Source organism: Dermochelys coriacea, chromosome 1 (assembly GCF_009764565.3).
Source record: "Dermochelys coriacea isolate rDerCor1 chromosome 1, rDerCor1.pri.v4, whole genome shotgun sequence".
NCBI classification, from domain to species: domain Eukaryota; kingdom Metazoa; phylum Chordata; order Testudines; family Dermochelyidae; genus Dermochelys; species Dermochelys coriacea.
The window spans coordinates 65,908,096-65,934,013 of record NC_050068.2 but is presented as its reverse complement, the minus strand read 5'-3'; the positions used below and the strand labels follow the sequence as shown (position 1 = coordinate 65,934,013).

The 25,918-nt window shown below is 40.4% G+C and overlaps 1 long non-coding RNA gene across 1 annotated transcript; it reads left to right on the top strand.

Annotated features, from left to right (window-relative positions):
• Positions 1 to 1,889: 1,889 nt before the first annotated feature.
• Positions 1,890 to 13,377, top strand: LOC122457604. Its single transcript, XR_006277234.1, has 3 exons — positions 1,890 to 1,921; positions 9,619 to 10,322; positions 10,799 to 13,377. It is a non-coding gene; the product is annotated as an uncharacterized LOC122457604 (long non-coding RNA).
• The last annotated feature ends 12,541 nt before the right edge of the window (positions 13,378 to 25,918 follow it).

The window sequence follows — 25,918 nt, the reverse complement described above, 5'->3', positions numbered from 1 at the left end:
CTATTTTAGTACCAGATCACCTTGCCACAGAGTACATCAGCAGAAAGGACTACTTTTCTATGGTAATGCATGTGCTGGTGGATCACAGGGGACACTACTGACATCAGTGTGAGCTGGTGAAGGAAGGTGTATAAAGCACCATGTAACTTTAAGAGCACAGGACTGTTCAGAAAGCTGCGAGCAGGGGCTTTATTTCCTAACCTGCTGATTACCACTGCGACTGTTGAAATACCATGACTGATCCTGGGAGACCCAGCCTACCCCTTCCTTCCATGGCTCATGAAGCAGTACACTGCCCACCTTGACAGTGCCAACTATGGGCTCAACTATAGGCTCTGCAGATGCAGAATCACAATTTAATGCGTCTTTGCTCATTTGAAGGGTTGTTGGAGCTCAGTGAGAAAAAATATCCCAATGGTTATAGCTGCCTGCTGTGTACTGCGTAATATTTGTGAAGCAAAGGAGGAACATTTTCTGCAGGTATGGATGGTGGAGGTGGAACAGCTGTCTGCTGAATTTGAGCAGCCAGTTACACATGCTATTAGAAGACCTCAATGTGGATCTATACAGCTGAGGGAGGCTTCGAAAGAGCATTTTATTAGTGACCCAGAGTAGTGTGTGTTCCTGTAGTGTGCTATACCTGGCCTTGCTCCTTTGCAGCCCAGTATGAATATAACATTGTCAATGTACCTATTAATATTGTCTGTGAATGATGTTATGGGTTCTGTGAAAAAGGGAAGTAACATGAAATTGGAGGGTAACAGACTTGCTCAACACCAGACAGTAAATATTGTGAACTAATAAAAAATTTGTTCCAGAAATTAGAATTTTATTCTGTATAACGACCCAGGCAATTAAAAGAATTTAAAACTTAATAAATTAAGGATCAAAACTTATGAAGGGGAAAGAACACACATTTCCATTTCAGGTACACATACATCAACTATGTCTTTCACAAGTCAGTGTTCGTGAAGCTGTGATTGTCTTTAATGTCCCCCTGGGTGGAGTGGTAAGGATAGTACACCAGTCCCTGACACCATGTGGAATGTTGAGGGGAGGAGGGGGTAGGGAGCTCCCGATATTGAGTTATCAAAGGGCTGAAGAAGGAGGCGAGCATGGGACTGTTGAACTTGCAGGTCTACCAGAGTCTGCAGCATCTGTCTTTCCAGTCTGAGAAGAGCAAACATTTCCTGCTGTATGTCCCTCTCCTTTTCCTGAGCCTCTCCCCTCTCCACTTTATTCTTCTCCATGCTGTCTGCAAGGGTGATCCTCCAGGCCCTGTGCTCATTCTGGGATGCAGCGCTGGCTAACAGGATCTCCTGGAACATGTCTTCCCAATTCCTCTTCTTTCTCCTCCTTATCTGGCTCAGATGTTCCATGGCTGTGAAGGGGAGACCCTTAGGGCCACAGTGACAGCAGCTGCAGATACAACACAAAGATAGGGTGACCATATTTCCCAAAATAAAAATGTGACACCGTCTGGGGCCACCTGCCTGAGCTCCATGCTGCCCAGTGCCACCTGCCTGAGCCCCACGCCACTGGTACCTCTCTGTACCACTCGATTCCCTGAACATTCCTCCACATACCCCTAGGGGAGCTCACCCCTCCTTTTTTTGGCAAAACTGGGCATTTGTTCTGTTTGCGCTTGCCAACTGATGATCAGTTAGCATGAGGAAATGGGACAAATGCCCAGTTTTGCCAAAAATTTTGGGACCTCTGAGACAAGGCTTAAAATAGGACCTGTCCCAGCCAAAACAGGATGCATGGTCACCCTACTTAAAGAGATACCATTGTCAGTGTATTCACAACTGAAATCAAAACTTAAGATACTGAATTCACTCCCTTTGTTTCCCAAAAATTGTAAGCACTACATTCTCACTTCTATTTCAGATTGATAGAGCATGGAACCAATCAAACAATGGTGAGTATGAACCTGTCTTCCTGACCCCTGGACAGCTAAGTTCACAATGGTGACCAGAATGGTCAGTGTGGGGCATTGAGGGACAGCTCTTGGAGGCCAGTAATAGTCAACATAAGTAACACAATGTCTACACTATCACCCTAACTACATCAAACGTGACTCAACACCACTCAGGAAGGGGGTGTTATTAAGTCAGCGTAGTGGAGCATTTATGTCAATGGGAGCCAAATTTAAGTGACAAGCTAACAATGTAGTGTAGACGAGGTGTAAGAGAATTAAAAAAAATCTATTGCAAATTGTGCCCTGAGTTAAAGTTATCTATCCCCCAGTCAAATTAATGGTTGCATGGGTGTAGCTGAGGGAAGAATCTGGCCAGATGACTCCTGATGTCAGTCGTGATAAATAAAGGGGGGTAGGGGAGTAGCTTCCTTTGATGGACACTCAGCCAGCCAGTTAGCTGTAAAATCCCTCTGGGTAGCTGTTCTCTACTTGCTTTACCTGTAAAGGGTTAAAAAGTCCCCCATGTAAAGAAAAAAAAAGTGGGCAGCTGACCAAAGAGCCAATGGGAAGGCTAGAACTTTTTAATATTGGAAAAGAAACTTTCCCTTTGTCTGTTGTTCTCTCTGGGTTGCAGGGACAAGGAGCAGCAATGCTGTAAGAAGGAATTCTGTGTAAGGTTTAAACCAGGTATGAAAAATTACCTTCCATACCTGGAAGGAATCATTTGGATAGGGAATGTTTAGATAAATGCAATCAGGTTTATTTCTTTATTTTGGCTTGTGGATCTCCTCTGTGCTAACCCCAGATGCTTTTGTTTGCTTGTAACCTTTAAGCTGAACCCCCAAGAAAGCTTAATTTTTGGAATTGCTCTTTTAAAATCTAGCAAAAGCCTAAGTTCCAGATGTATTTCTTTCTTTTTGTTTTTAATAAAATTTACCTTTTTTAAGAATAGGATTTGGATTGTTGTGTCCTAAGAGGTTTGTGCCTATGCTGTTTAATTAGCTGGTGGCATCAGATAATTTCCTTTGTTTTCTTCTCAGCTCTCTCCCGAAGGGAGCGTGAAAGGGTTGAGGATACCCCAGAGGGAGGACTTCCCAAGTGCTCCTTCTTGGGTAAAAGGGTTGGGGTTTTTTTTTGCATTTGGGTAATGGCAGCATTTACCAAGCCATGGTCAGAGAAAAGCGGTAACCTTGGGATTTTAATACAAGCCTGGAGTGGCAAGTATTCATTTTTAGAATCCTTTCGGGCTCTGTACTCGAAGTGACAGAGTGGGAATTCAGCCTTGACAGTCATGAAGAACTGATGATGAACCATTTGCCATTCCTAGGTACTCAACAAAAAAACAACAACAAAAAAACCCTATAATAATCAGATAATCTGATGGAGCTTGCTACTTGCAAATTTGAGCTGGCTATTCGGTATCCACATTTACCAATTAAAAATAAAATCCCCCCAAACTGTTAAACCAATGACGTTGTCAACATTCTGCTTCATCACTGCTAAAAGAGAATGAGCTACATTTTAAAAACATAAGGAAGCAAAGATAGTAAAAAGGTTACAGGAAGCAAAAAAAGTGGTCAGCTGTGATGTGAACTTTCTGGACCAGATCCTAAACTGGTGTAGCTCCACTGACTTCAGTTGAACTATACCGATTTCCGCTAGCTGAAGACTTGGGCTTGATTTAATATAGTCTCTTATAAACATAACCCTTATGAACCATTGGGCATATACTATGGCATAAGTTCAAAGCCAAGTAGAGGTTTTTGGTGTTTCAGAAAACTTCTCAAGAAGAGAGTATCTAGCACTCCAAAGAGTTGGATGTTTTTGCTCAAATTGTAGTATAAACAAGTTGTTTTGTTGTTGGAACTACGTTGTGACTTTGGCCTTCATAAAGGGTAAACGTTTTCAGAGATCTTCTGTGCTGCTGTAACATACTGTGCTTGGTGCAATAATCAAGCTCAAAATAAATAATAGGCAGGTTTAAGCATGAGCAAAATGTAACACAGTTATATTGTGTGTAGTGTTTCATTATTGTCTAATATAATGAACCTCTCAGGTACTTGGAGTTATGCCACACTCCAAATTAATGTAGAACTTGCTACAACCAGCCTCATCTTCCACTATACCCTGCATCTTGAAAAGGCAACTTCAGACATGTCCAGTTTCAACAATCTCAGATTCCAAGTAGGTCAAGATAATCTCAATTTTGAAAATGAACAATTGTCTTTTATAGGTACTGAACTGTAAATATAGGGATCCTTATAATTTGGGTACACTCATATCACAGTAATTATTGCCAAATAGGCACAGAGAGAGAGATTTTGCTAACAGGAGGGGAAAAAACCACAACCAATTAATGAACTAGCTAAATTCTCTGACAATTTCTGGTAGTCTGATTGTTCTCAAATGTATATTACAAGAGGATTCTTTGCTAAAATCAGTTTAAATTGGTTTAATTTAAATGCTAGTGTATTTTTAGTGTAATTTAGTGTAATTTAAATGGTGTGTTCTAAAGAACCTGTCTTGTGTATTACTCTGTAAATTTAAAATAGTGTTTTATTAAGTCTGAGTGTTAAACTAGTATTCTATTGCATATACTCTTATTGTTGTGTTTACCTCTTTACCAGGGAGTGAGAATTAAATCCAGACACTTAGACTTACTTTGACTGTCAGTAAGAAATGCTGTATTTTGTGTGAACTGTTTAATTTTTAGGCTAGGATTTTCAAAGGATTTAGGCTTCCTTGAAATCCATGAAATTCCATGGGATTTGGGTACCTAACTCCTCTAAATATCACAATCTTAATATTCTTTTCAAAGTTCTTCTTGAAAGACAGTGATCAGAACCAGTGTCTGGGAATCAGGACACCTTGGTTCCATTACTATCTCTGCTGGTGACTTGTATAATCTTGAGCCAGTGACTTATCTCCACACCAGAGTTAGCTTTTCAGTAATGGATAACATCTAACCCATCTTTGTTAAATAATCTGAGGACAACAGATGAAACATTCTGTACAGAATATATTCAAAGTATTGTTTTTATTTGTATTTTATTAACAATAAACCTGATTTTTAGAGGGGAAAAAACCCACAAGTGTTGGTGCCAGATATTTTGGTGGTTATTAAATAGGAAACAATTGTGGTATCTCACAGGTGGTGAATGTTGACTTTCAATGATGACCAGTTTAGCCACACTCCATAGTCACGTAACAATTTCTTCAGTCAACCTCAACTTATATCCTGAACTTAGAAGGATAGCTCAAGTTTATTGTCTCTCTAAGTCATATGGAACCAAGTTTCTCATGTGAAAGCTTTTGGGAAGTGATTTTAAAATTATCTAGCTATGGTTTATTCTATGAAATTTCCTTAAAATGAATGGTTTCCACAAACTTCCTGTCAAGAATGTAATTAACAATGAGTAAATCTTAATATGTCCACATATTCACTTTGGATAAGATTTAAGGGCTCATGTAAATAAAATATTCTCCATTGGTGGGAAATTGCAATGACAAGACTACCAAGGCCTATCACTCCAGTGCTATAAATAACCTGAAGGCTAAGAAACATTAAGGATAAGTCTTTTCAATCTTCAAAATGATCCTGAAAAAATCTTGAGAAAATAACCTTTCTTGTGGCATTTTAAACCTCAGCTTCTGTTCTCAACTAAATTGAAAATGAAATGAAATGAAATATATTTTAATAATTCCAAACTTTCTTCTAACTTCAAAAGGAATTTGGTTCCGGTTCATGCTGAGTTTTGGCCAAAGATATGAGTCTGTTCTTAGTTTGCCTCAACTAGTTTGGGGAACTCTGATCATAATGTGGTCAGTAAGAAGGTTATAGGCAGACTGTTGAGGGTAAGCTTGTTCTATTGTGGATACCTACCCATCACTGGAATAAAAACTGAGTGTCTCATACTTAACAATTAGATGTTCTAAAACTCTGAAGAAATGTTTATGAACAATAAAATTCTCCAGCTTCTGGGTTGGTCCTGGCTACCACCAGTGAAGGTCTCTTATTCAATTTGTTTACAATTTTGAAAGTCTGTTCTACATTCTCCAAGTCTAAGTTTTCTTCCTTTTTATGAAACAGCATCATATACAAAGATAAATGATGCTTGATCCAGTCTTGAATATGAACAAGTTTTCATACTCTTCTGAAGAGTTGGCATGGATAATGGTTGATATTTCCCCTTATAATAATGTTTTATAATAATTATCTCTGATTTCTTTGCATTAATTCTCTTATTCACTTTTAAACATCACCTACTGCTAATGGCACTAAGATTTGCTTAAAACAATCCAGGGGTAAAAGTAACATTAAGTACTTACCGGTATGGGGCCCGGGACCTCAAGCGGAAAGGGTGAGGCTGGGGGTCAGCCTGGCGCACCACCTGGGGCTCCAGCGGCGATTTAAGGGGCCCAGGGTGGCCGGAGCCCTGGGCCCTTTTAAATCACAACCCCGGGGCAGCTGCTCTTTTTGTCCTCCACTCCCTCACCCCCGTCAGTGGCCTGGGGGGAGCAAAAGGGGCAACGACGTTAAAGCACAGCCACGGCAATGCTTTAAGCAGGGTCTTTTGCTGTGGCAGCCCTTTAACGTCACTGCCCCTTTTGTGCACCCTCCTCCCGTTGGCAGCCCTGCTGGTAGGGACCTGGTAGGGACCTGGCAGGATTGCCAATGGGGGGCACAAAAGTGCCACAGCAGCATTTTAAGCAGCACTTTAAGCCACAGCAGCGCTTTAAGCATGGTCCTGGCAGCACTTTAACGTCAGCTAAGTACAGGCCGGTACCAGCGATCACTTTTTACTGGTACGCTGTACCGGCCCATACCGGCTGACTTTCACCTTTGAAACAATCACACATTATATAGCTAGACAACAATAAAAGTAATTTGTAGAGTGCTTTGTATGATGTCCCTCTAAAGGAAGCAAAAATCAAAGGACCTTCTCCTATAATCTAGTCATAAATCTGGCCAAACTAAAGAATCAAATTCAACGTGGCCTGAACTGGCTCAGAAAAATATCTAACTGCAAGCATTTGATTAGCAGTGATCAGAGGCTCACAGGTAGGTTGGGTATTTTGATGCTATCTAAACCAGTGGCCAATACTATCTTTAGCTACATCATTTCAAGGAGTACCGCATCACAAAATAGTACTTCTGGGAATAATATCACTATAATGAATTTTAGTAGTGAGTGGTATCTGTTAGGGACAGATAATGACAATACTCCAATAATTTGTCAGTCTTTTTGAGGAAATTAGAAGTCTGAATCTCCTCTCCCTATGCACATGCCTCTAAAAATGATTGATTTAGTTTGGTGTGGGGAGCAAGATGACTCATTTGAAGAGTTCAGGAGTAAGAAGTTGTTCAGGGAGCAGTCTGCAAAGACCTGGTGTGATGCTGGCAGTCCAGGTGCCAGGTCATACAAAGGTCATTGGGCCTTACTGAACACTGACAAATGTATAGCTGGTAACTAGTCTGTCTCACCTGTGTGTTAGTATCGTTAAAACAGGTGTTTAACCTTTGGACTTTATGAAATGCTTGTGAGTTGCTGCATGCATTAATCTCACTTATAATATCAATTATAGGATAGCCTTTAAGTGTTTTGGTCTAACTATAAAAATGTTTGTTAAAACTGGAAAGCCCCACAGTCATGAGAAAAACATGACCAAGTGTGAAAGACTAGTTACCATATGAGGTATTATTATTAATATTAGTATTAATACCATATGAGGTATTATTTCCTCCCCAAGAAAAAAGACTTATAGACACCAGACAAGCCATTCTGGAACCTCAGGGGACTTGTTGATTGCTTCCGCCATACCTGTGCAGGGAGCACATGTGTAAGTGCTCCTCCCATCACAGCTTGAACACTGGGGGAAGGGAATAAAAATCACTGTTAATTAGAAATTGTTATCACTGTGCTGCTTGAACTCTGGGGGATGAAGATGAACTTTGCTTGAACTCTGAGGGATGAAGCATAAGCAAGGGGTCCCCATCTATTTGGTTTGGGTTAGCCTTAAAGGACATATAAAAAGTGCATATTATAGCAGCAACTATCATCTTTTGGAACCAACAGGTGTATCTTATTTGTATTTGTATGTGTATCTGGTTTAACCTTGTAAATAACTCTCATTTCTTTGTCCTAGTTAATAAATCATTAGTTTATTATAGGATTGGCTACAATCATTGTCTTTGTTTTGAGATCTGGGGTACAATTGATGTGGGGTAAATGACTGGTACTTTGGGACTACAGGTAATCTGAATATTGTTGTGATTTTTGGTGTAAGGCTATCATCTATCTATCACAAAGGTGGTGGCAAGATAGATCAGAGTGCCAAGGGTACTGCCTGTTACTCCATGTTAAGGCTCTTATAGCGCTTGAGGCATTCACGCTCAATGCTTGGTTTGTGAAATCTCTTTATAGAACAGACAATCAATTTGTGTCCTGAGGTTGGCACCCACATTCATAAGTCTCTCCAGACATCTTGACACCTAGGACAGGTATTAAAACAAGGAGGAATGTAGGGGAGGCATGTCTCACCATCCTCTGCTAAAAGCAGAAAGAAAGCTCCACCTCCTCACCCTAGCTTGGAGTACTGCCTCTTTATTGACTGAAGAAGTTGCACCAGGCAGAGCAACTTTTGTGCCTGGTTAGGGAATTTTTAAGGTTCCTAGCTTTTCCACCAATAGCTGAAACAGCAAAAACAGCTAACAAAAAATAAGGGATCCCCATCTGTTCCTTATTCTCCTCAGGAAAACATCAGTTCCCCACCCAAATTCCCCTAGCCTCTAGGGAAGGAAGAAAATCAGATCCTTCACAAGAAGACTGGGGGGAAAGAAAGGTAGTTGGAGTATGGGGAAAATGGAGGACTCCATCATCACAAGCTCGTGCAGGATTGCATTAGCACATGCCTTGTGACCCATCATGATGAACACAGAAATTGTTAGGTTCTCTGTCCTATTAATGTCTACTTTAACCACTCTCTCTGAGACAACATTTTGTGCATAAAGATACATATATGCCTTCCTGCAAGTCTTAGAAAATATTCAAAACATCTTAGAATCGTTCTCCTGGCAATCAAGAATATAAGAACTTACTGTGCAAATGGGATTTTATGTCTTTTTTTCATACTGGACAATACTCCGGTGGCTACATTTGGAATCTATTACAGTATTTGAAATGTACTAAAAACAATCTCTGCAAACTAGCTTTCTGAGTATTTGCAGGTGGGTAAAAGAGGTTCAGGCAAAGATGGTACCTCTGAACATAAACAGCTGGAATCCATAGGTATTGGGGAAGATAATCCAAATATTTTTGTTTAAAAAATAGATATGTGAATGCTTGCTGGCAGGGGAGGAGCATAGACCAGTAGGAGGAATGGAGTGACAGGTTTGGGTGGAGGGGAGGGGAGAGGGGTTGAGAAGAGCTCAGAGGATAGGAAGGGGACACATGGGGGTGAGTGGCTGGAGGACAATAAGGGCAGGGGTTTCTATCAGCCCTGCATTCTCCCCTTCTCTCTATGTGCCAGTCCTGTAGGGCTAACCCAAGCAAAACAGATGGGTTTCCTGCCTATGCTTAGAAATCACCCCTCATAACTCTGCCCTTTTTTATCTCCTCATCAGATCCTTGGGGCCCACTGCTACTTATCTCTCTCAACTGTGAAAAATGACCATTTATTTTCTATCTTTTAACCAGGAACTGATCCATGAGAGGACCTTCCCTTTTAGCCCATGACTGCTTAGTTTGCTTTGATGAGGGATCTTCTCAGTGGCTTTCTGAAAGTCCAAGTCCAAGTCACTCTACCAGCCTTCCCCACCTATTGCCTCCATAATTCAACCCATTCAGTACAGCTATAATCTCACACTGAATGTATCTGCAGTGCATGTAACAAATTGCCAGTATCTATTGTGTAAGAACCTTCAGGTCTGGAACCCTGAGAGTCTGGGCCACTGATACTTCGCATTGTAATGGGAGGTTTAGTCTGGGCTCCCACAGGAGGACCCTGTGAGATTGGTCTTGGCAGGAAGTGCCACACAGCAGGACTTGAGTGGCAGCCTTTCATGGCCCACTGATTGGCCAGTACCACTACTGAAGCTGGCTGAGCAACAACACAACACAACAGCAGTCTGTCTCTGCTCCAGACCCTGCTTGTGATAGACCCCAGACTCCAGCTTCCAACCGTGGCTTGTCCTCAACTTCACTATTCAATTGTCATCTGTAACCTGGTGCCCGACCCCAATCTCCTGGTAACCTGACCCTACACCTGACTCTTTGCCCAATGGCCTATCTCGCACACTGACCTCCTGGTACTGGACTTGGCCTGATGCCTAGGCCTGATCTCCCACATCCTGGCTGTGACATACTGCCAGTTCCAGTGAGACAGAATCAAGATTACATAGGTGAGTAGCTGATTTTCTTCTGTTTGAGTTTTGCTGAACTAAGTGTTCTGAAAGGACAGGAGGTGACACAGCCCCATGCTCTGAATGTCCCTAAACCTTTGACTGCTAGAAGCTGAGACTGGATGACAGGGGATGAATCATTCAATAATAGTTACATTCTGTTCACTCCCTCTGAAGCACCTGGCACCGAACATTGTCTGAAGACAGGATACTGGGCTAGATGGACCATTGGTCTGACCCAATATAACCATTCTTATCTTCTTATTTGGGGTGCTTTGATTTTTGAGTGACCAACTTAAGACACTTTGAAGAGGTCTGTGCTCACCAATTTCTGAAAATCAGGACCCCCAGAAATCGAAGCACTCCAAATATCTAATCACTGTTGAAAATCAGGCAAGTGCTTCTGCACATGAGCTGCAATAGCGAGCATTCAAAACAATTGAGATGCTGATTTTTGGTATTATATTTTCTTTCAGAAAGGTCCACTGGTGGCTAATGCAGCAGATTGAGAAGCTATCATCAGAAAGCAGGCATAAGACAACAAAGGTCAATAAAGACTCTATTCAAATATAGTACATGTCAGGATAAAGGGATCACCAGTTTAAATAGCGCTTATTCTTTAGATAGCCATATGCTACCTCAGAGAGCTAAAAAGAGGGCAGAGAAACTCCTGAAAAGTCATTGCAAAGAGACTGGAAAAGCAGATCTTGCTGTCATAAGCACGAGTTCCATTGGCAGCACTTTTAACAGATATCTAGCATGACTGTAACTTATGCGATTTACATATAAAACGCCTTAAAGATCAGAAAATCAATCATCCATGTTTTACTTGTCATGCCTATTGGTTTAAGCCAATATAAAACAATGTACACTTCTTCGTATTTTAGTTCTGTTTTGGTTTGATTGAACCTCTATAAACCTATTATGAAAGTCAGACTATGGTAAGTCTAAGACTACTGGGGGATAAAAAGAGGACACAAGGCAAGATGAACATATCATCAGTTTGGGCATGGATTTTATCCACTGAATATATTTGGAAGTTTGATTTAGTTAAAAATCAGACTTCATTATAGAGTTAAAAGTCTTTCCACGTTTTCATGATAAACCCTTATTTTCAGTGATTTATGTATGAGCATTGCAAAATGAATGCTGGACTGACAAAGACCAAAATTTTTTTCAAATGTTTACTTTTGATTTTGCAAAATTATATGCACAAAATGGATGCTTACTGTATACATGTTCACTCATTTTGTGTGCACAGTGTGAATTTAAATGCTCAGTGAGTATTTTTGTAGGAGCAAAGTAATCACCAAATTAACAGGTTACTGATGAGGGTAAATTATCATCAGTTTGAGTGAGGGATTCCCATGCTGGTCCTTTGAGAATGTAGGGATAGATCCCCTATATTTTAGTCTCAATGGGGCTTGGAAGTGATTAGAGGCATAACAATGTGCACCAGTTTAGAATCTGCCACTTGATCTACAAGGTCTTAATCTAAAAGTTAACTTTTTGTTAAGTATTTAGCCAGTAGTCAATAATGAGTGTAAAGAAGTGAGGTTTTAAGATGCAGATTTTTGCCATTGATAAATAACAATAAGGTATGTGTTTGCTTTCCATTACATATATTTTATGAATTAGTTTACTAACCTATTCATAAGGACATTTCAGTTGTTACAAACGATTGGTGATTATGGATCAAATTCTGTTGGCCTTACAGGAATAATCCATTTTGACTTTAATGGGGCTACTAATGTGATTTAGGTGAACAAATTTGGACTCGATATTAACTGTTTACAAACACTAATTAAATATCTCTTAATAGTAAATCAGATAAGTAACAGACAACTGTCAATGATAGGATTATATAAGTTATATAGGGTCAGGTTCCTGGGTAGTCATAAATTCTGAGAGAAAAGCTGCTCTGAGGTGGTTTATGTAGTCACTAAAAGCTTAGGCTGGAGTTATAACTTTGTAATGCAAAATGTGCTTTTAAAAAATATATTATACTTTATAATTTGTGGAACTGACAATAAAATCCAGTCTAAAAAATCACAATAGAAAACATAGCAAATAGCTTCACATTTTTTCACCTGATTTTTTTTCCTTGTTGTGTAGACACCAATGACAAACTCCCATTTTCACACAAGAGGTATGCAAAAACTCTAGCTGTTGTGTAACCATCCTACTTGCCCATTACCATGACATACAGATACCAAACACGCCGTATAAAGAAAAATAATTGTTGTCATTAAATGGATGCTCTTTTTCTGCTCCTTCATCAGGAAATTAAAATTTCTATTGGTTGTTCCAGAAGAAAATGTCCTGAGTAAAAGAACATCTTTTTGGGCCGTCCTTTATTATGTGAAGACCTTTGCAAAGAAGGGTGATACAAACATACAGCCATTTTACAAACACGGCTTCCATCTGCGGTGATTCATTCCCCCGTCTCTCTTGAGCTTTGCTTTGAGTGTTGTGTTTAGAGAAATCCCAGCTCGCTCGCTCTCTCTCAGAAAAAGGAACTGTTATGGGAATGGGGTAAAGGGTGTATGGCTATGTACATTTGATGTCTGAGTGGCAAAATAGTGTACAAAGAGCATAACAGTTGAGCCAGAGAGAATATACATAAGATATGAGAGGACTGTTTAGGAGCCTAAATATCTTTGTGGATCTGAGCCTATGTGCCTTTCTACAAGATAAGTTGGAGGGGGGGAAGAGGAACAGTAAATTCAATAGTTCTTCCATGGATTTGCCATTGTAACCTACAGAAGACTCCAAAATATAAACTTGCACTGTAGATATTTCTTTGTGTTAGTTCTATGGTAATCACACTGATATATAGCTTTCCCTCTGATTTGTAGAAAATGATGGAAATAATTAAATAGGTTAAATCTGTGCTTGAGCTAACAATGCTTGAAATATTGGCTTGCATATGATTTTGTTTTTCATGTATAATGTTCTTCCTATGAATTATTCGTGGACTTGTTTATTGTAATCACAGTCTACAGAGAAAACAGTCTCAGGAAGCCACATTTACTGAACATAATGTAACTTTTTGTAAAAATTATAAAAACAATTATTGAGATAGGACCCTTCATATTTCTGTTACATTGTTTTATGCACCATTATTGTCATTTAGTTCAGCATGAACAGATAAATGGAAAGGAATAAAATAGTGAGAGCTAAGCTACCTCATGAAGAAAATTAAAATAGATGCATTCTTATTTCATAAGGGATTCCTCACTCTGTTCCCACCCTAATATTCTTAATAAGCATTTGAAAAATTACTTCTTGCTACCAAATGTGAAAAACTTCAGAGGAAAAGTGGAACCCAGTTCTCATTGTATCAATATTATTACTAGGTACAAATATTGGGTAGCTAGAGAACTGGCTTGCATATAGTCACAGACATAAGAATCCTGGTGTGCAGAAATACACCAACCGAGCAAAGACCCATTATATAATTAGTCTCTGTAGGTAACAATTAGAGGATGGGTTTCAGAGTAGCAGTCGAGTTAGTCTGTATCTGCAAAAAGAAAAGGAGGACTTGTGGCACCTTAGAGACTAACAAATTTATTTGAGCATAAGCTTTTGTGAGCTACAGCTCACTTCAACAGATGCATGCGGTGGAAAATACAGTGAAAAACAACATATTTTAAAAAACAAAATTGATCAGAACAGCATCTGTTTTCCTGTGCTCAGCTCTTATTGAAAGAGTTCCCACTAACGGGATAATAGGAAAAGAAAACTATGTAGAGGTAATAGCCCCATATTTTAATGTATACATCCAGTAAGAGTATAGAATTGGCCAGGACTATAGGTTCAGCAAGACCACAAGCTTTATGTTACAGTTCCTACCCACAACCTATGGTTATTAAATGGGTTTAATAGACACATCACCACAGATGGTGAAGCTCAGTATATATTTTGGATCACAGACTCAACATTATTTGAGTATAAGCTTTTGTGGGCTAAAACCCACTTCGTCAGATGCATGCAGTGGAAAATACAGTAGGAAGATAGATTATACAAACAGAGAACATGAATGTATGTCTTCCTACTATATTTTCCACTGCATGCATCTGATGAAGTCTGTTTTAGCCCACAAAAGCTTATGCTCAAATAAATTTGTTAGTCTCTAAGTTGCCACAAGTATTCCTCGTTCTTTTTGCTGGTACAGACTAACACAGTTACCACTCAGAGACTCAACATTCACACTTTTCTTTCCACCACACTGTTTTACAAATTTCCTGTGCTCTGTTCAAAGGACTGTCTTCTTCAAAATTAACAACCCATTGAACTTATATATTGGTAGTCACTCTGAAACAGAATCTTTTGTTTACTAACGTCACTTTGTAGCACATCAAGGAACTTAACAGGTGGTAGAGAAATGTGCTGTACACCTAATCCACTACTAACATAACTGAAGTTAGAGTAAACAGTTGCTGCTCTAATTTCGACCTAGGGCCCAAGGCCATGTGTCCATGAATTAGGGAGTCACAACTGTCTCCATATGGATTCCACTGTAGATGTAGTGGAGAATTCAGGTGCACTTTCTTTTAATTCAATGGTCCCAAACTTTCAGGGGTGTGCCCCGCCCTTCCCCCCAGTCTGCACCCTCCCCCCCGCGCTGGAGCCAGGAGCAGGCATGTGGATCTGGAGTGTGTGTTACAGACAGAGGTAAGGGGGCTGGCAGCCAGGGCCAGGAGCAAAGCTGGCACTTCATCCCTGCCTCCCATGGGAGTTGTTCTGGACCCCAGCTGCACTACCCTGAATGGTCCTCTGCATCTCCATAGGGCAGAGTACCTCACTATTTAGGGACCTCTGTTTTAATCACTGTTCTGTAGCCTTTATCTTTATTGACTGTAGATTATACTGAAAATGGCAGTAACAGCCCATTATGGGGCAAATTCTCTGGTGGTGCAAATGGCCAAGATATCACTAGAATTAAGCTTAGAAACTTGTCATGGGAATTTGTAGTAAATTTCATGGTAGAAGTATGTGCCGGGGGAAAGATAAATCACGGGTGGGTCACCAAATAGTGTAGTTTTCACTAAATCAACATTCACAAGGGGTGGGGCTGATATTGGAGGAAGCTCACCACACAGCAGCAACTTCTGTCCAGCAGGGCTTGGCCCAGGTCCCTGCTCTTTGCACTGGGACCTGACCAGGTCCGCAGTGCCACTCATATTTGGGGGCATAATCAATTACGTTTTTACAGCCATTTCCAAAATTTCATGAACTTTATCCAAATTAATGATTTCCATGACTTCTATGATAAAATCATAGTCCTAACTATAGCTGACAAGGCTAAACATATTTACATCAACAGAGAATTTGAACCTTCATTGGGAAGGAAAGTAAAGTATTCAACTGAATGCACTCATTATTCTTAATGAGGGATATTACTGTGTCAGGGAAGTGTTTTTACCCATTTAGTACCTTAATTCATCCTTAGTCACATTATTAAGTTAAGACCCACTAAATCCAAGGCATCAATCACTAAAATGATTGCATTGTAGTTAAGGACAAAAAGGAGAGAAGAGAAAGATGATAAATGCCTTTTAATTAGGAGCATTTAAACTCTCTTTTCAGAAAGAGATAGGTGATTGGAATTTCACTTCTTTGCAGAATTATAATATAGTATATTATTATTATATATATATATATATATAATATAATATCCATCCAGTAATGTTCCTGGTTGGGCTGGATCACAATTAATCATAGTTTTAATCACACTGTTAAACAATAGGATACTATTTATTTCAATATTTTTGAATATTCTTTACATTTTCAATTATTGAGCTCAATTACAACACAGAATACAAAATGTACAGTGCTCACTTTATATTATTTTTATTACAAATATTTGCACTGTAAAAAAGGAACAAAAGATATAGTATTTTTCAATTCACCTCATACAAGTACTGTAGTGCAATCTCTTTATCGTAAAAGTGCAACTTACAAATGTAGATTTTTTTGTTACATAACTGCACTCAAAAATAAAACAATGTAAAACTTTAGTGCCTACAAGTCCACTCAGTCCTACTTCTTGTTCAGCCAATAGCTAAGACAGACAAGTTTGTTTATATTTATGGGAGATAATTCTTCTTATTTACAATGTCACATGAAAGTGAGAACAGGCATTCACATGACACTGTTTGTAGTTGGTATTACAAAGTATTTATGAGCCAGATATGCGAAACATTTGTATGCCCCTTCATGCTTTGAACCACCATTCTTGGTAAACATTTAAACTCAAGTAAGCAGTTGAAAACTAAATGACAAATATGTAGTGTTTGGGTATGTAAAGTGCTGTTAACATTTAACAGTAAATGTTATTATTCATAGTCCCCTTTCTACCCTATGTGGATACTATAGTGCCTATATACTATATTAATTTTGTTATATAATACTTGGAATGGATTAGAATACATAGTATATGGCCCTGTATTGCCCATACTTCAAAACTAATGTTGCAGACAGCTAGTTAATAAAGAGGTATGTGTAATGAAAACTTTGGCATTTTTTTTTATTTTTATTTTTTCGTTTTGTTTTGGTTGAAAAAATCTCACTCTTTTTAATCTCTCCCTTTTTTTCTTCCCCACAAAGGAAAAAAAAGTTTTTTTTTTTTTAAAAAAGCCTGATTCTCATTAGTCTAATGCCCCTTTACACTGCTCAAGAAGCACATAGAGGAAATAATAGATATAGACATACTGTACTATTATTTTAAGGTCACTTTGCACTACCAGAGAACCATAGAGTGGCATTAGTGTAAATAAATGAGCAACTAGCCCAAACTGAGATGAAACTCTTTCACTCTCACTTAAAGAAAATCTCTGGGTTTTTTGTTAAAAAAAGTTTTGAGTGAGAAAAAATGGTATTTTCCTCACAACTTAGTAACAAAAACTTTCCAACATTTTAAAAAAACCTCTGATATTTTGTTAATTTTTAATTTCAAAATATTGATGATCAATGAAAATTTGATTAAAATAACTTTTTTCTTCAAAATGTAATTGCCAATTAAATCTCAATTTTCAAATGAATTATTTTATTAGAAAAAAAATTGAACCCCTTGTAATTCCTTCTCTCTATCTTATTTTTGCCTTCTTTAACCCAAGTGTATGTGCTCACAGAAATGCTTCTTTCAAGACTGCTCGTATGCTGCCAAAGGCCTTCTGCTGTGCTATGGTGCTTTAAGATTTCTAGATGTGCATTTCCCTTCAGATTTATTAACGTAATTGGAACCAGAACTAATATAATGTAGTAAATTATTTTTACAGGGGCAAAGTTGATAATGTTCTCTTTGGACCTCTTTTGCTGGGATAACTCATGTGACTAGAATACTGGTATAAAAGGGTACAGTTTATTCAGGAAGGAGAGGCATGAAAAAAGCGAGGCGGTGTTGCCTTGTATATCAAATATGTGTACAGTTGCACTGAGGTTGAGATAGTGGGACACAGACCTGTTAAAAGTCTGTGGGTAAGGATAAAAAGGGTAAAGAACAAGTGTAATGTCATGATAGAGGTCTACTATAGCCCACCTAACCAGGAAAAAAAATCATCCAAAACACAGGACTTGGTGGTGATGGGGACTTCAACTGCCCAGACACCTTCTGGGAATATCCAGCAGGGTAAAGATTATCCAAGAAGTTTTTGGAATGTAGTGGAGAAAACTTGTTATTACAGGAGTGACTAAGGGAGAGTATTTTGGATATGATTCTGACAAATAGGGAGGAACTAATTGAGAATCTGAAGGTAGAAGGCCGCTTGGGTGAAAGTGATCATGAAATGATAGCGTTCATGATGTTAAGAAATGGTAGTAGGGAAAATAGTATAATAAAAACAATGGACTTCAAGGAGGCAGACTTTAGCAAACACAGAGAACTGGTAGATAAAGATCCTGTGGGAAGCAAGTCTAAGGAGAAAAAAGGGTTGAGGAGAGTTGTTAGTTTATTAAAGGAACATTAAGGCCACAAGAGCAAATTATCCCGCTGCATAGGAAAGATAGGAAGTATGATAAATCCATCTTGGCTTAACCAAGAGTTCTTCAACAACCTGAAACTGAAAAAAGAATCATGCAAAAAATGGAAACTAGGTCAAATTACAAAGGAAGAATATATATATAAACATGCATGTAGGGACAAAATTAGAAAGGCCAAGGCACAAACCGAGATTAAGCTAGTAGGAACATAAAGGATAATTACAATTACATTAGAAACAAAAGGAAGACAAAGGACAAGCTAGGCACATTACTCAGTGAAATGTTAAATGCCTTTTTTGTTTCAATTTTCACCCAAAAAGTTGGACAACTAACATAGTGAACACTAGTGTAAGTGGAGTAGGATCTGAGGCTAGGATAGGAAAAGAACAAGTTAAGAGTTATTTAGACAAGATAGATGTCTTCAAATTGACAGGGCCTGATGAAACACATTTTAAAATGCGTCTACTTAACCAACCCCATTCCGTCGACATAAAGGGCTCTTAAAATCGACTTCTGTACTCCTCCCCGGTGAGGGGAGTAGCGCTAAAATTGACCTTGTTGGGTCAAATGTGGGGTAGTGCAGATGCAATTCAACAGTATTGGCCTCCAGGAGCTATCCCAGAGTGCTCCACTGTGACCTCTCTGAACAGCACTTTGAACTCCAATGCATAGCCAGGTACACAGAAAAAGCCCTGGGAGATTTTGAATTTCATTTCCTGTTTGGGCAGCCTGGCAAGCTCAGCAGCACAGGTGATGATGCAGTCCCCCCAGAATCGCAAACGAGCTCCAGCATGGACTGAAAGGGAGACTGGATCTGATTGCTATATGGGGAGAAGAATCTGTGCAGGCCAAACTCCAATCAAAAAGAAATGCTAATATATATGCCAAAATTGCACAGGGCATGGTGGAGAGAGGCTACAACAGGGACACATAGCAGTGCCACGTGAAAGTTAAGGAGCTCAGGCAAGCCTACCAAAAGACAAAGGAGGCAAACGGTCACTCCTGGTCAGACCCCCATACATGCTGCTTCTATTATCAGCTGCATGGCATTCTGGGGGAGGGGGATCCTACCACTACCCCATCACTGTCTGTGGACACCTGCAAGGGGGGAGTCTCATGCAACAGGGAGGAGGATTTTGTGGATGAGGAAGAGGAGGAGGAGGAGAATGTGCAGCAGGCAAGTGGTGAATCCATTCTCCCCAGCCGCCAGGAACTTTTCATCACCCTGGAGCCAATACCCTCCCAACATGGGATCCCTGACCCTGAAGCCGGAGAAGGCAGCTCTGGTGAATGTAGATTTGTAACTACAGTACAGGGTTTGAAAGCAATAGTGTTTAATGTTTGATTTGCCCTGAAGAATTGGGATGCATTCACGGCCAGTACAGATACTGGAAGAGTCTGTTAACATGTGTGGGATGGAGCAGGAATCCTCCAGGGACAGCTCCATGAAGCTCTCCTGGAGGTACTCTGAAAACCTTTTCAGAAGGTTTCTGGGGAGGGCTGCCTTATTTTGTCCTCCACTGTAGGACACTTACCATGCCTAGCAAATAGTCTGGAATCATTGCAGCACAGAGCATGGCAGCTAATGGGCCTGGGTTTTGGTCTCATTCAAGCAACATTCAGTCTTTATCTTTCTGTGTTAGCCTCAGGAGAGTGATATCATTCATGGTTGCCTGGTTGAAATAGGGGAATTTTTGTAAAGGAACAGTAAAAGGACCCCATACATGCTGGGTTTTTTCCATTTGGCTAAAAGGGATAATCCCGGAGAATAGCCACACGGTGGCGGGAGGGGTGAAGGGATCATCCTAGAGAATAGCCAGTGGTGGGGTAAGGGGAGGTATGTGCTGCACATCCACCAGAAAACCGCAGCCCCTCCTTTTAAATGTGAAACCCAACCGGCATTTCTTGCTATGGGAAAGGATGGTGCTGCAGTTTGAAACTACTCCCATATGTTATGTAGGCGGAAGAAGCCAACCCCACATACCAAAAGGCTTACCATGGCTGCCTGAAAACCAAATTCTGATGCCCAGCCATGTGTCACCATACCAGCAGACACTCAATATAAAAGGCAAAATGTGACCTTCTACCTAAAGCACATGTGCTGTCTGCTGTGAATTGCTTGATTCACTGTGAAAGAATCTCCCTTTTGTTCTCAGAAATGTATCATCTTAAATTTTACTTTCCCTTTTTATCTCCTCCCAGGTGCAAATATTTCTATGCTCCCCCTATCATCTCTGTCCCTGAGGTTATCGCAGATTAGAAGGTGAAAAAACCGCACTCACAATGACACGCTTAATGCATGGAGGCATTCAGTGGCAGAGGCAAGGAAAGCATTAAGTGAGCATGAAGAGCAGAGGCAGGAGGCGATGCTGAGGCTAATGGGGGAGCAAACGGACATGACGACATGTCTGTTGGAGCTGCAGGAAAGCCAACAAGAGCACAGACCCTCGCTGCATCCATTGTATAACCGCCTACCCTCCTCCCCAAGTTCCATATCCTCCTCTCCCAGACGCCCAAGAATGCGGGGGTGGATGAGGCACCGGGCACCCAGCCACTCCACTCCAGAGGATGGCCCAAGCAACAGAAGGCTGTCATTCAAACAGTTTTGATTCGTAGTTGTCATAAACATAAAGGGAAGGGTAACCACCTTTCTGTAAAGTGCTATAAAATCCCTCCTGGCCAGAGGCAAAACTCTTTCACCTGTAAACGGTTAAGAAGCTAACATAACCTTGCTGGCATCTGACCCAGAATGACCAATGAAAGGACAAGATACTTTCAAATCTGGAGGGGCGGGTGGGAAACAAAGGGTTCTGTCTGTCTGTGTGATGCTCTTGCCGGGAACAGATCAGAAATGCAAGCCTTCCAACTCCTGTCAAGTTAGTAAGTAAATATAGCAAGAAAATGCATTAGGTTTTCTTTGTTTAATGGCTGGTAAAATAAGCTGTGCTGGATGGAATGTATATTCCTGTTTTTGTGTCTTTTTGTAACTTAAGTTTTGCCTAGAGGAATTCTCTATGTCTTGAATCTGATTACCATGTAAGGTATTTATCATCCTTATTTTACAGAGGTGATTCTTTTACCTTTTCTTTAATTAAAATTCTTCTTTTAAGAACCTGATTGATTTTTCATTGTTCTTAAGATCCAAGGGATCGGGTCTGTGTTCACCTGTACCAATTGGTGAGGATTTTTATCAAGCCTTCCCCAGGAAAGGGGGTGTAGGGCTTGGGAGGATATTTTGGGGGAAGACGCCTCCAAGTGGTCTCTTTCCCTGTTCTTTGTTTAAAACGCTTGGTGGTGGCAGCATACTGTTCAAGGACAAGGCAAAATTTGTCCCTTGGGGAGGATTTTAACCTATGCTGGTAAGAATAAGCTTAGAGGGTCTTTCATACAGGTCCCCACATCTATACCCTAGAGTAAAGAGTGGGAAAGGAACCTACACAGTAGTGTGGATAAAATAAGCAATGTGGCCTTGTCCTTCCCTCCTCCCACACCCCACCCCATCCAGGCTACCTTGTCAGTTATCTCCCTTTTTTTAAAAAAAATAATAAAGAAAGAATGCATGGTTTAAAAACAATATTTACTTTATTTCCTTTGCCAGCTGCAATCGAAGGATGGGAGGGTGGTTGGCTTACAGGGAATTAAATCAACAAAGGGAGCAGGTTTGCATCAAGGAGATACATCAGCTGTCACACCATAGCCTGGCCAGTCATGAAACTGGTTTTTAAAGCCTCTCTGAAGTGTAGCTGCACCTAGCTGTCATCTTCTCCCCCTTACTCTCACAGATATTATGGAGCACATAGCAAGCAGCAATAACAATGGGAATGTTGATTGCACTGAGGTCTACCCTAGTCAACAAACAGCGTCAGTGAGCTTTTAAACATCCAAAGGCACATTCTACCACCATTCTGCAGTTGCTTAGCATATAGTTGAACTGCTCCTTACTACTGTCCAGGCTGCCTGGGTATGGCTTCATGAGCCATGGGAGCAAGGGGTAGGCTGGGTTCCCAAGGATAACTATTGGCATTTCAACATCTCAACAGTAATTTTCTGGTCTGGGAAGTAAGTCCCTTCTTGCAATTGCTCGAAGACCCCTGAGTTCCTAAAGATTCGAGCGTCATACACCTTTCCCAGCCATCGCACGTTGATGTCGGTGAAACATCCATTGTGATCCACCAGTGCTTGCAGCACCATTGCCAGTACCCCTTGCAAGTTCCCCTTGCAGTTTATATACTGGTTGGCAAGGTGGTCCTGTGCCAAGATAGGGATGTGTGTTCCGTCTATCGCCCCACCACAGTTAGGGAATCCCATTGCAGCAAAGCCATCCAGTATGATCTGCACATTTCCCAGAGTCACTACCCTTCATAGCAGAACATCAGTGATTGCATTGGCTACTTGGTTCACAGAAGTCCCCACAGTAGACTTGCCCATTCCAAACTGATTCCTGACTGACGACATGTACCCAAACCACGCTCGACAATGTTTTTGTCCAATCAGGCATTGGGAGCTTAACCCAGAATTCCAAAGGGCAATGGAGACTGCGGGAACTGTGGGATAGCTGCCCACAGTGCACCGCTCCATAAGTTGATGCTAGCCACGGTATTGAGGATTCACTCCGCCAACTTAATGCGCTTAGTGGGGACATACACAATCGACTGTATAAAATCAATTTCTAAAAATCAAATTCTATAAAATCAACCTAATTTCCTAGTGTAGACATACCCTTAGAATACTTAAAGAACTGACTAAAGAGATCTTTGAGCCATAGCTACTATCTCTGAGAATTTGTGGAGGATGGAGAGATATCCAAAAACTGGAAAAAAGGCAAATACAGTACCTATTTATGGAAAGGGGAATAAGGACAACCAAGGGAATTATAGACCACTCAACTTAACTTTGATTATTTGATCCATTACCTTTCTGAGTACCAATCTGTAGGTACCTACAAGAAAATAAGGTAATAACTAACAGCCAACATGGATTTGTCAAAAACAAATTATATCAAATCAACCCAATATCCTTTGTTGACATGGTAACAAGCCTTATGGATGAAGGGAAGCAGCAGATGTGATATATCTCAATATTAGTAAGACTTTTGACACTGTCTCATATGATCTTCTAATAAACATACTAGAGAAACAGCCTAGAAAAAGGTACTATAAAGTGGAGGCACAACTGAGTAGATATCAGTGGTTCACAATCGAGCTAGGAGGGCATATCAAGTGGGGTTCATGCAGGGATCTCTCCTGGATCTGGTTCGGTTCAATATCTTCATCAGTTATTTGGATAATGGCATAGAGAGTGCACTTATAAAGTTTGTGGACAATACCAAGCTGGGAGGGGTTGTAGGCACTTGGTGTACAGAATTCAAAGTTATCTTGACAAACTGGAAATATGGTCTGAAGAAAATAGGATGAAATTCGATAAGGAGAAATGCAAAGTACTCCATTTAGGAAAGAATAATCTATTGCACAAATACAAAATGGGAAATGACTGCTTAGGAGGGAGTATTGCTGAAAAGGATTTGGTGGTTATGGTGGATCAAAAAGTAAATATGAGTCAAAAATTTAGTACCTTTGCAAAAAAAAAAAAGCAAATATAATTCTGGAATGTATTAGCAGAAGTGTTGTAAGAAAGACACAAGAAGTAATTCTTCCTCTCTACTCAGCACTGAAAGCCACAACTCTATTGTGTCAGTTGTGTGTGCCACATTTCAGAAAAGATGTGGACAAAGAGGTCCACAGGAGAGCAACAAAAATGACTCAAGATTTAGAGAACATGACTTACGAGGAAATATTGGGGGGAAAAAGAGGTTGTTTAGTCTGGAGAAGAGAAGGTTGATGGGGGGACATAACAGTTTTCAAGTACATAAGAGGTTGTTATAAAAAGGAGAGTGATAAATTGTTCTCTTTATCCACTGAGGAAAGGATGAGTAGTAATGGATTTAACTTTCAGCAAAGAATATTTAAGTTAGACACTAGGAAAAACTTCCTAACTTTAAGGGTTGTTAAGAACTTAAACAAATTACTTAGGGAGGTTATGAAATCTTGTTAATTGGAGCTTTTTAAGAACAGGTTAAACTAGCCTGTCAGAGATGATCTAGATACTGTCAGTGCAGGGGCTGGACCTTTTTAGGTCTCTTCCAGTCCTACATTTCTATGTTTCTGTGATTTCAGACTTAAATAGTACTGCAGCTATATTACTCATGGGTCTCCTCTTTTCTGGATTTCCAGTCCTGCAATATCTTTTCAAAAGCCATTAAGCCAAAAACCTGGAAAGCCTTAGCCATGGAATGATTAATCTTAAGGGCAATTCATACAACATTCAGACAGCCGCAGCGGCACAGGAGCTAGCAAACAGAGCTGTAAACAGGGAAGTTTGAGTGGGAGTTTCTAAAGGGAGTTTGTATTGTGGTGCTTGTTTGGGGTTTGTTTTTGCTGTGGGGGATGGTCTTTTGTTGTGGCTTGTGTTTCCCAGATTAACAGGATTTAGGTGGGAAGGCTATGATGGATACGGAGGCAGCTGTGGGAGTGACTCGTGTAGTGGAAGACACAATGAGGATGACTGGATGTGGACGCTGTGGTATGTACATGATCCTGGAGGGGGTACGTTTTTTGGTAAGAGTTTTTTCTGCATGAAATGCTGTCAGATAGAGCTGATGGAGGAAAAGATCCGAGGTTTGGGGATGCAGGTGGAAAGTTTACGAAGGGGTTTGAGCAGATGATGGAGCAAAGACATGATGTATCTGAAGAGAAAAGCTCAGACTTACAGATGGAAGCAGGGCTGGGGAATTCTGAGGGGAGACGGTGAGGAAAGTGGTCAGTGGAAGCATGTGACTAAAAGAACCAGGCAGAGGAAAAGACGGGCTAGTGAAGGAGAAATAGAGCTTAGGAACATGTTTGCAGAGTTGGAAAATGAAGAAGGGGCTCAGCAGGTAGTTGCTGAAGGTGGAAGGGCAAGGAAGAAGAGAAGAGAGGCTAGTCCTATAGGAAAAGGGGAAAAGTCAAGGGAGACTACACCAAATATGAGCCCCAGGAGGATACAGGATGGGTTGAAGAGGATTATAAGGGAAAATAGGAATGGAAAGAACTTGCAGCCAGAGGGAACAGAGGAGAGACTGGAGAATAGCACCGTCACCAGGAAAAGGCAGGTCTATGTGATCGGGGACTCTTTATTGAGAAGAATAGACAGGCCTGTAACTAGAGCTGATCCAGAGAATAGAAGGGTGTGCTGTCTTCCAGGTGCTAAGATACGGGATGTAGACCTGAGGTTGAAAAGGATCCTAAAGGGAGCGGGAAAGAATCCCCTAATTATCCTTCATGTGGGAACAAATGATACAGCTAGATTCTCGCTGGAGAGTATTAAAGGAGACTATGCTAAGCTGGGGAAGATGCTTAAGGAAATCGAGGCTCAGGTGATCTTTAGTGGGATCCTGCCTGTTCCTAGAGAAGGGCAACAAAGGTGTGACAAGATTATGACTGTCAACAGATGGCTTAGGCAGTGGTGCTATAAGGAGGGCTTTGGGATGTATGGCCACTGGGAGGCATTCATGGACAGAGGACAGTTCTCTCGGGATGGACTTCATCTAAGTAGGGAAGGAAACAGACTTCTAGGAT